The sequence below is a fragment of the Pogona vitticeps genome, chromosome 4 (genome assembly GCF_051106095.1).
Source record: "Pogona vitticeps strain Pit_001003342236 chromosome 4, PviZW2.1, whole genome shotgun sequence".
In the NCBI taxonomy this organism is placed as follows: Eukaryota; Metazoa; Chordata; class Lepidosauria; order Squamata; family Agamidae; genus Pogona; species Pogona vitticeps.
The window spans coordinates 125,644,414-125,652,996 of NC_135786.1; the positions used below are offsets into that span (position 1 = coordinate 125,644,414).

At 48.2% G+C, this 8,583-nt stretch overlaps 1 long non-coding RNA gene across 1 annotated transcript; it reads right to left on the reverse strand.

Annotated features, from left to right (window-relative positions):
- Positions 1-2,739: 2,739 nt before the first annotated feature.
- Positions 2,740-5,971, reverse strand: LOC140705469 (uncharacterized). The gene is made up of 3 exons (XR_013544655.1): positions 5,134-5,971; positions 4,425-4,566; positions 2,740-3,442 (listed from the first exon to the last, which is right to left on the reverse strand). It is a non-coding gene; the product is annotated as an uncharacterized LOC140705469 (long non-coding RNA).
- Positions 5,972-8,583: the final 2,612 nt, after the last annotated feature.

Genomic DNA, 8,583 nt, shown 5'->3' on the forward strand with positions numbered 1-8,583 from the left:
CACGCCACCGAAGTGAAGCAATGCAACGACTGAGAGTTTCCTTCAACAAGAAGAGAAATTACTTCTTCTCTTCAAGAAAGCCATGACAGTCATTTCCTAGAAATCGAATCACACAGGACGGGTAAAGGAAATCCTTTTCGTAATGAAAATCGCACTACGAACCCAGCCCCCCAATTACGATGAAGCCAAGCCTGATGTTGTCTTTGAACAGAAGAGAAATCACCACTTCTGTTCAGGAAAGCCCACGGAAGGGATTTCCTTGACAACCAATCACTCAAGACGGGTAGAGGATATACGACGCCTAATCCAAGATGAAAGGCGCCTAAGGACGCACCACGCCACCGAAGTGAAGCAATGCAACGACTGAGAGTTTCCTTCAACAAGAAGAGAAATTACTTCTTCTCTTCAAGAAAGCCATGAAAATCATTTCCTAGATCTCCAATCACACAGGACGGGTAAAGGAAATCCTTTTCGTAATGAAAATCGCACTACGAACCCAGCCCCCCCAATTACGACGAAGCCAAGCCTGATGTTCTCTTTGAACAGAAGAGAAATCACCCCTTCTGTTCAGGAAAGCCCACGGAAGGGATTTCCTTGACAACCAGTTACTCAAGACGGGTAGAGGAAATACGTCGCCTAATCCAAGATGAAAGGCGCCTAAGGACGCACCACGCCACCGAAGTGAAGCAATGCAACGACTGATGGTTTCCTTCAACAAGAAGAGAAATTACTTCTTCTCTTCAAGAAAGCCATGAAAGTCATTTCCTAGAACTCCAATCAAACAGGACGGGTAAAGGAAATCCTTTTCGTAATGAAAATCGCGCTACGAACCCAGCCCCCCAATTACGACGAAGCCAAGCCTGATGTTGCCTTTGAACAGAAGAGAAATCACCCCTTCTGTTCAGGAAAGCCCACGGAAGGGATTTCCTTGACAACCAATCACTCAAGACGGGTAGAGGAAATACGTCGCCTAATCCAAATGAAAGGCGCCTAAGGACGCACCACGCCACCGAAGTGAAACAATGCAAAGACTGATAGTTTCCTTCAACAAGAAGAGAAATTACTTCTTCTCTTCAAGAAAGCCATGACAGTCATTTCCTAGAAATCCAATCACACAGGACGGGTAAAGGAAATCCTTTTCGTAATGAAAATCGCTCTACGAACCCAGCCCCCCCGATTACGACGAAGCCAAGCCTGATGTTGTCTTTGAACAGAAGAGAAATCACCACTTCTGTTCAGGAAAGCCCACGGAGGGGATTTCCTTGACAACCAATCACTCAAGACGGGTAGAGGAAATATGTCGCCTAATCCAAGATGAAAGGCGCCTAAGGACGCACCACATCCCCAAATTTAAACAATGCAAAAACTTGCCAGAACGAACCCTTCTTCAAAATGCGACGATGCCAAACCTGCTACGACCATGGAGCAGAAGAGAAACTAACAATTCTCAAATGCTTAAGTGCTCTCCTTGACACCCTCCCTCCAATGACGGGTAGAAGGTGCTCTCCTGCCTGAAGATTAGAACTTCAGCCAGCAGCAGCACGAGACGATGCCAAGCCTGCCTATATGCCGCTAAGGGAAGAGAAACCAATGCTTCCCTTCCTGAAAAAATTGAATACCAAGATTATCTTAACACCCACCCACGAGACGGGTCCATGAAATATTTCTCCTGTCTCAGCTTTAAAACAGCACCGCTCTCTAAAAGGCGAAGACGAAAGCCTGCTGAATTCACAATAACACGGGAGAAACTATCGCTTCCCATCAGCCAAGGAAATAAGCAGCCTTTGCATTGTCTCATTTCAGGAAGTGCCACTGATGGGTCAATTTTAATATTGGGGTAGGGGACATGTTTCTCAGCCCCTACCTGGGTGGATGTCAAGGAAATGCTTTCCATGGTCTTCCCTGAAGAGGATTCAGTCAGTTGTTAAGAGTCTCTCTTGGGGTAGAGAGAAGAAAACAACTCTGATGGGGTCGTTTGTAGCTTCTGGGAATAGCTGATTTGAACTTTGGGGTGCAGCACACTATTTTAAGCAGAAGTGTGCATTAAATGGGTAGAAACACACCCATAAAAAGACTGTTTCTCTTTCCCCTTATATACCCAAGAAAATAACATCCCTTTCTTCTCATTCATCTCTATTATGCAAATAAACCCCTCTTGTCCATCCCTCTCCACTCCCAGGACCACCCCTTTCCTTTCACAAACCCTCCCGCAATGCCCCCTCTGCTCCCCGCTGCGTGCCCTGCCTACCACAAATCCCCCTTCACCCTCAACGCTCTTCTCTCTCCTCCCCTCAAGCCCCCTCTATCCCCACCCTGCCTTTCTGGCCCAACCCAAGCATGGTCCCTCCCACCCGCCCCGCTCTCTTGTCAGTCCCTCCTCGACGCATCTCATCTAAAGCCCATGGCTTTTCCTGCCCACCTCAAGTGCATTTCTGCCCCCTCCCCTTCCCTCCCTTCCCCTCCCCTCCCCTCCCCTCATTCCCTCCTCGACGCGAGCCCTGTCTATCTCCCCGTATTTTTCTGGCCACCATGAGCGTGGTTCCCCACCCTCCCATTCTGCAGTCATTCCCTCCATGTCCCAAACCCTGTCCATTTCCTCCACCCGCCCCACAAGTTTGCTTCTCTCCCCCACCCCCCGAGGAAGTTCTGTCATTCCGTGGTTGCCACACCATCTGTCTTTCCCCTCTCAGGTCATTTCCTCCCCAACACACATCCCTTCCTGATGCCAGCTGTGTTCTATTGTTTTTCTTTTGCTATCAAGGGTGCCAACTCAAGTCTCTCATAAGGAGGCATTTTCCCCTCGTTTTGCCAATGGTCGTTGGCCACAGGTTGAAAGAAAAAAGAATGGCTGGACTATGTTTCAAGTTCAGGTTTGGCAAATATAGCACTTCCACATGGTCTAGTGTGGGAACGCTCCCCTCCAGGTCACTAGCTGATGTCTGTTCTTCAGTGCAGAGTACACTCTCCTGGCATAGTGAGAGCGGCTCCTGACGGAGAGGGGTGACTCACCCATTCTGCCTATTTTCCCTTAGAGTTAGAGCGTAACTTCAGAGGATTTCTCCGGCCTATCCTGAGTGGCCATGAGGTAACTAGTGTCCCATCTGAATTCTGTCAATAATCTGTAAGCTTGTTAAGGTTCATAAAAGGGAGTTCTCAGGGCCTTGCCTAAGGAATTCTGCTGGCAGACATCTACATGTCCACTGACTTCTTGCTTGTCTCTAAAGTTAATTGCTTTCTCTTTGTTCTGTGATCACCTAAACCTTTAGTCTTTGTTTCTTGATCACTATAGTCTAGGATGTCTCTCAGGAGTGAGACGTTTCCACAAATGCAGAAGACACTTTGTTTTATATGCCATCACTCCAGTTCTTTCAACCAAGAGTTCACCTGCTTGCACTTGATGGGTCACTGAGCTTTCTAATGCAACGTGCACATCTCCGACGTTCTGCAGGGAGAAAAGAAGACAAAATTGCAATGGTCAGAACACTGATTTTTTTCCCAGGAATAAGTACTTTCGTACTGAAATACTTCTGCTGCAAGTTCACAAAAGCATTAAAGGCAACACATCTGCATTGTTAGAGTTTGCATTTGGAAACACAGCTCTAAGCAGAAAAACACACTGGAGGCACTAGAACCCTGACATTTCCATCCATGAAAAATCAGTCAAGAATATTAGAATGAGATATGTAGAATAGAAATTTAAAATCTGGTACAGAAGATCTTTCTTCTTTACATAACGAAAAAACTGTCAGATGAGAATAGTGTAAATGTGGGAAAATGCACCTTTATTTTGGCCATTTGACAATCCTGAATCAACTGTACGCTTTGATCTTAACTCCCGAAACTCTCTCATTTACTCTTTTTGACTGCTGCCTTTATTTTTTTTTTATTCTGAAGTAACCTAAGTGATGCAGTGTATGCTCTCCTAATCTTTGATCCTTACATGGATGAACATGAGTTTTCACCTATTCATAACCATGTTCTCAACCACTGCGTTACAGTTCTCAACATCAGGTGGAGAACTTTCAAAAAGAATTTACAATGTCATCACATTGTCCAATCCTACATTTCTTTATCTCTGTAAAGGCGGCTCAGATGCATCCTTTCTCTGAACCTGAAAAGTCGCTTGCACTCTTAGAGAGGCATTTGGCAGGCACATCTGGTTTGCTATGAACGGAAAAGGCCTTGCGACACACGTCCCTTAATAGCTCCTGGACAGACTGTGAAGACAGTCCAATTCCAACCAGCTTTTAATGACGTACTGTGCAAGAACAGATTTACATTTGCCACTGTTTTAATGATACTTTGCCCACTACTGATTTTGTTTTAATTTTTTAAAAAAATGCTGTACAGCTGTTTATTTTACGTGCCTTAAATAAGTTTCTTTAAAATGAAGAAGAAAAGAAATACTTCCTTCTAAGGTTTACCTGACTTATTCAACAGTATTCAGTCAAAAGTTTTCATTTCAACCAGACAATCACAGCATTTGGCATCCCGTTTCTGCCATGTTTCTTCCTTGCTACTCATTATGCTCATTCGACCATCGGCGCACAGACGTACTTCAAAAGTCTGAAAACACAATGCACACCAAATAAACCAAAATGACAATGCAGCAGCTGACAAGACATAACATGCAAAACAATAAGTACACCGTTAAAATAACAACATATAACTTCATGTATTGCTTCATATGGACAATATGAAATGGGGGAAAAATGTACCTCTTAACACCTAAAACTGAAAAGGAAAGCAGTCGAAAACTGAGCAATCTTTTCCTTATCATACCTTAGATGAAGGTGTTTTATCCCCACCCAGACACTTAAGATCAAAAAGCCCAGCAGAAATGATCAGTTTAGAAGAGACTCTACAAGGGTGACTCCCGCCCCCAACACCCCCCCAAAGCAAGCTGGGACCTTTGAAGGGAAAAAGCGAGACAGACAGAGAGAGGTGGCAGGCAACAAGGCAGCCCCTGGGCTGGCATTTTCTTCCACCCCCCTCCCCACTCCTGGTCTTTGGCAAACTGCGGACTGCTCTGACACTGGGGTAATGAAACAAGAACCTACGCTGACTGGGGCCAGGTGCCCAGCCCTCGGTCCAAAGTGTCACCACCCTCTCCCACCAGGCACAGTGACCTACCTGCCTTGCCTCGCCCGGCCAGCTCCCGATGCCCCTTCCGCCAGAGCACGCCAGGCCAGGGGATGCCGGAGGGTTGCTCGGCAACGGGCTTGAGCCCTGCCTCAGGGCGGAGCAGCGCCGGCCTTCGCGGGAATCCTCCCAGGGCGATTTGGGCGGTGAGAGAGCGGAGGACGAGGCTTTCCCTTTGTTAGGCGGGGCTTGCAGGCCCTTCACGAAAGAGGCTGTGGGGCAGAGAAGGGCCTTGGCCTCCGCCTTGGGGGGACACATCCAGTTGCCATAGGCAGAAGCTCTGGTAAAGCGCTCTGTCCACGCCTCACTCTACCTTGGAGGAGGAAAGGCAGACAGAGAAAGAGAGACACCATCAACCTTGAGAACCAGGGAAGGCATGGCTAGAGAAAGAGAGAGGGAGACAGAGAACTGCTCTGCTGCCACCTACAGCTCAGACTAAGCCTTGCATGCAGAGAGAGTCAAAGGCCCTTTTATTGCACCGGCTAGGAATGCCCCCAATGGATGGGAGGCAAAAGCAAGGCCATCAAAAGGGCCCACCAGAAATAAAGGAAGCTGAACAAGTCTTCTGCCTAATCAATACTCAAAGACCTAACAGCCAAGTCAACACCGTTCTGGGGAAATGCATTCCCCAGAGTAACCCAGCTTAATTGTTTTCTTTCCCTAGACTCTTCCTGGTTCACTATTAGTGAAGTGGGAAGCCTCTTACAGAGAGGATGCACTGACCACTTTAGTCAGACTTTGAGGCAGGGTGATGCAAAAGCACATCCAGGCTCAAAAGCAACCTTAAGGACAAAACCTAGTCTGAGATTTAGGCAGCTAAGAGCTGTTCCCACCAAAAACAATAACAGCTTCTTACCTCTCAGCTCTCCCCACAGAGTAACAAGGTTCCAGTGCTCAAGCAGAGTTCCTCATAACAGCAAGCTGGAGGACATGTTCCAGCCAGAATAAAGCTGCTGCCCAGAACTGCTGAGCTCAGCCATTCCCTCTGGCTGGCCTTATATTCCTTCTCCCTCCATCAGAGCCTGCAGCCTTTCCAACCAATCAGGTGCCGTCCTTTCTGAAGCCAACTAATTGGTAACTCCTGGAAGAGTAGCTCCTGGAGGTCACCAGGTGTGCCTAATTAGCCCACTAAGGGAAGCCAAAAAATTCTTCCCCAGTTTCCAGGCCTATAGATAGCATTCTTCACAGCCAGGATGGCTCCTTCATTGCCTCAGCCTTCTTTCTCTCTTCTCCACTCTTTTCGTAGCTGTGAAATGAATAAGACATCCAAAATATATAAACAGGTAGCCGTTAGCTATAAGGGAGCTGAACATGTAGGTACACTTGAATTCATACAAAATGCATTTGTGACTGTTTGTGATTTTTGAGCTCAAAATAAACTGCGTTTTTGCTCCAAGAAACTCTGTGGTCTTTCCTCTGCCCTGTTTTCTGAGAGGTGGTTGGAGTGGCAGCTTTCCTGGTACCAAAACTAGGCATCTCTGAGTCAGGGAGAGCGACTGAGTTTTAAACTCTTTTGAACTCCCCCACTGCTGGCACCAGGGAGGCAAGGGTCTCTCTGAAGACAGGCAGACGACGGTGTGGTGATGCGCTTCACACGCCCTCTGGCCGAACGCAGTCTTTTGGACTGATGGGTTTCGAGACGCTTCTCCAGCAGAATCCTGGTTCTGTCCCCTTTGGGGAGACTCTTCCTGAAGCGAAGAGCGTTTGGTCCCCATCGGAGGAGGGGGTTTGGGGAGCCCAGCCTCCAGTAATGCCCAGGGAACTTTCACCTATGTGAATGGCACTATGCCTGGATCGGATCATGATGCCCAGGTGCTGGAGGCATCTGGTCTGCTTCCTTTGGTAGAGAGCTGGCCTGCCGCCTGAGGTTGGTGGCTGGGTAAGTTTAATGTGTGGCAAATGGGAGGGAACAGGGAGGACTCATACAGATGCTGACGACTATGTTTCCCCCACTCCAGCTGATTGGGGCTATTCTCTCCGGCCATTCCTGCAGACACCGTATCCTAAGGACCTCCCTGGATGCACCAGCCCCTATAATGAAGCACACGGGAAAACCAGTATGGTGACAGAGTGAGCGACCCTTTGGGATGGGGAAAACGTGTTTCTGTTGTTTGCGGCACGTACAGTGTCGCCTGCTGTGTAAATCAGAAAAGGTGTCAAAGACCTTGCTAGTGTGTGCTGTGCTACATAACTTCCCCCCTAGATCCCCCCAGATGTGGGGGCTCTTATAGCCATGATGCCCCATGTGTGCTTTGAATTCAATGGGAGAAACATCCCAGGGCCAGGATCCACAGGCGGTACATTTGCGAGACAACGTGGCCCATGCCTACTTTGGGCCACGAGGCAAGCAAGCTGCTGCAGGATGTGATCCGTCTTGCCCTCTCCCCACTTTTTTGGAACTGCGGAGCTGTCTTTCACATTCCCAAGCATTTCCCAAGGATTCTCCTGCTGAAACCCACCCCCTTGCTCCTAGCTACCTCCCTAGATGCCATGCCACCCTCCTTCCATGGGATGGCCTCGTCTTATTCCCTTTTCCCTCCTTTCTAACTCGTCATCAGTGGCAACTATAGCAACCAGAGCTGTGCAGAGTTGTACTTTGGGCAACCATTCCTAGGCTGGGCATGTTAGGGATCACAGGGGCTCTCGTCCCTCTGACACAACTCTACACAGCTCAGGGTCTGACCTTTCACTGTCCATCTTCCTGTCTTCTTTTCTGGTTGGGTAATGTTTAGGGACTGAACTTGGGCTCTTTTCCCCATGATTGGGCAGCCGGTTTGGCTCCCAACCACTCCCTCCGCCTCCTGGCTCATGATTGGGGGGCTGCGTGGATCCATCCGACCCTAATCCTGTCCACCCTCAGCCTCCTGGTTAATTTCTGGGAGGGTTGTTTGGGTCCCTTAGAGTAGCATTCTGCCCACCCTCAGCCACCTGGGTCATTATTGGACAGCCGGCACAAGCCTCACCCACTCTCAACCTTGTTCCTAGAGCTCATGATGGGTGGATGGGGCCCTCTGCATTTGTTTTCACTCCCCACCCCATGTTAAAGGCAAGCCATGGGTTTCTTCCATCCTTCCCCTGACATTATGATGGAAAATGGAGTTTATGTTCCTTCCATTTTCCTGCCACATCATCCCCTAGGAGAAAGACCTTGAGCCTACTTGTGTAATCATGTAATTACAAGAATAAACAAACGACACGTTGTAGGTGGCATTTTATTGAGCAGGTTCAAAGAAATGGTGCTTAGAATATAGTGTGCCTTGGCACTGGCATTTTGCCTCAGAAGCACCCTTGTATCTTCGACAAAGAGAAAACAGACAGAGAGACAGACAGACAGCAGAGAGACTTGTGCAGAGAGCCTTCGTGTAGATGTGCTGCACCTGACCCATAGCTGTCTGACCATACCATTGCCAGGGTCCAGGTGCAAGGCTCAGGCAGTGCTTA